This window comes from Octopus bimaculoides, chromosome 1 (genome assembly GCF_001194135.2).
Source record: "Octopus bimaculoides isolate UCB-OBI-ISO-001 chromosome 1, ASM119413v2, whole genome shotgun sequence".
Classification (NCBI taxonomy): domain Eukaryota; kingdom Metazoa; phylum Mollusca; class Cephalopoda; order Octopoda; family Octopodidae; genus Octopus; species Octopus bimaculoides.
Genome location: NC_068981.1, coordinates 68,585,284 through 68,588,391, shown reverse-complemented (window position 1 = coordinate 68,588,391; position 3,108 = coordinate 68,585,284).

Sequence of the window (3,108 nt, the reverse complement as noted above, 5' to 3'; positions counted from 1 at the left end):
TATATATATATGTATATATATATATATAATTCCATATATTTCTATATCACTGGTATTTATTTAATATATTCCAAATATGAACTTAAATGTAACAATAAATCTTTGGTTTCAAATTTTGGCACAAGGCCAGGAATTTCTGGGGCGGGCGTGTCGATTACATCGACCCTAGAACTCAGCTTGGTACTTATTTTATGACCCCGAACGTATGAAAGACAAAGTAGATTCCGGCGGAATTTGAACTTTGAACGTTAAGACGAAAGAAATCCCGCTAAGAAGTTTGACCAGTGTACTAGCAGTTCTGCCTGCCCGCTATATTATTGCAACAGCAAAATATTGCCTTCACATTTTGGCACAAGGCTAGCTATTTCGTGGAAGTAGGTAACTCGTTTACATTGATACCAATGCTTAACATGGACTTATTTCATGGAAGCCAAAATGATGAAGTGCAAAGTCGATGTCGGTGGATTTGTGAACTCAGTAAAAACGAACGAAACACGATGAAGCATTTTGCCAGGTTTGCTAACGATCCAGCCCGCTCGCCGTCATAGTGCAACGCTAATATATCAATTACCATTCTCTCGTTTGACGTATCTACATACTTCACAAATATTCAGTTCCACTAAAGTATAAATTATATTTTATATTTCGAATGCATTATCGTTATTAAATTAATCTCAGGTGCAAAAATGATCAGCTGATTTCTTTAAGACATTTTCCAGTTCGTCAATACTATTTAAAGTACATAACATGAGTGACCATCGACTTTATTGGCCACATTGTTAGTAATCCCATGGTAAAGTTATACAGGCTGTTAGGGCAAAATTTGAAGACTAATTGATGATTCTTGTTACGGACAACTAGATATATTGGTGAACAATTAAAGACACTGGAGAGCATAAAGATTAAATTTCTATTGGACAAACAGTTAGCTGACATGGAGGACGGGAAGCCATCAGAATACATTAGAATATTTATATGTATCATAATGATTCACGACAGGTATGAAAATGCCGGCTTCATGATTGCTGCTCAATGGTCCGTGAACACTGCAGAGGCTGTAGGACGTGACATCGACAGCTGCAAATGTTAATGTAATGGAAGATCCGAGCAAGGGAATCCATGGTTTGGTCTAAGACATGGATATTGGAGTCGCCACCTTGATGCGCCTGAAAGAAAAAAATAGCGAGAAAGGAGTGTTAGCATCGTGAAATAGAGGAAAAGTAAGAGTTATTGTATGATTGGAAAGTTAGTTGAAGCGAGAATATAGGAAGCTAGAACTGCAGTGTTTATCAGAGGGATGATATGTTAGTGAGGTTTAAGAAAGAAAAATACACAGAGAGACAAGGGAAGTTACATTGAGAATTAGAAGCAGAAAAAGAGAGAGATTACTCACGCTGTTGCCAACGAAAGTATTACGCTGTCACGAGGTTACTTCATGGTAGAGAAGGAAAGAGAGAATGAGAAAGAGAAAGAGAGAAAAAGAGTTAGTGGGGAGAAAGAGAAGAAAGGTAATGCTATTATATTACACAGTTACTTGAAGGACGAGATAGAAAGACAGAGCAAAGCATTTTAACGGGAGAGGCAAGGAGAAGATGAGAGAAAGAGAGTGAGTAAGTGTTGAGTACAAACAGTTATAATAGAATGTTGTGACAGACATTAACGATAAAGTGTATTTGTTGTTAAAGGTTTTAATGTTCAACCGTTTCTATATCTTCAATCTGCCGCGGTATCTGTGTGGATTGAGATCCATTCACGGATAAAAGACAGAAAGACGCATAAGAAGGTGTATCGACAATCAAATGAAACAATCTTAAGAAATATCTGTAACTGTTTCTTTTAACTTTTTTATGTGTAGCAGCTCAGAGACTAAGGCCATAGTGGGGCGCCGCAATTATTTACATTTCTGTTTAAAATGTATTACTTAAAATATTTTCCTCATTGTTAGAGTCGATATATAGATCAATAGAACTATAAGTAGAACAGATAGAATGATAGATAGATAGATAGATTGCAGGTTCAATATTATCTGTATGGTGTTTCACACTTTCGCAAGAATCAAATTTTTTAGGAAAACATACAATTCTATCATACAATTTACAGAATAACAGTGGAATTTATACGGCTACTGCTAGTAGGCATTAATAAACTAACTAACCATAGCAGTACTAACTCTACATTATGCATTCAAACAATAGGATAGCAATATTGAAGGTTTTCAATCTCCGTATATAATTCCTTTGATATATTTAGATTAAGAAATATTCTATACTGAATCGGTGTTCGAAAACGTTTTTTTTTTGTTTTTTTAATTTTTATTTTACATTCAGTTCTTTGAAAGATCAAAGATCACAACTTCAAACATCGATGATCTCTTAACAGATTTATAGAGTGATGCTCAACTGATGCTCCATATAACTTTCCGTGATATAAAATATGCCTAATGTTTTGTAAATGAGTATTTTAGGTGTGCATTAACTGGTTCCCTGGTAGCATATATTTACGGGTCATTGTTCAACACAGTATGAAGAATATGCATAGAAGCAAGATTTGCTGGAGCATTTAGCAGTCTTCCATTAATTCTTATGTACTAGATATTTATTATCAATTTAGATGTTGAGAATAAATTTAAGAGAAGCAATATTCCCAGTCAGTAAAATATCTGGACCAGTTTTGAATTTCTTTTATTAGGATTCTATATAAAATATGAACTGTATTTGGTAAAGATATTTAAATGCTAATACTTGTAGTTCATTAATTTAAATCTTAAGTATTTATTTCACTCTTTCGTCCGTTTCTTGGTGCAGTCTCTGTATGTAATACTGGTTTTGAAGGTATCAAAAAAAAATGTATATGAAGATAATATCACCGTCCACACAATAGAATATGTTAACTACAGATATTGCGTTGTCTCACATTTTCTACTGACTGATCATTCTTGATTATCATCCACGTGCTATTTTCCCTGTAGTAAGATGAAGAATATTAATTTTGTCATGTTTTAAATGAAACTTGTTTGTTTGTATAAGTAGTCTCCAAAATTATTTTTCAGTGCTCGTAAGACACACACACACACACACACACACATATATGTATATATATATATATATA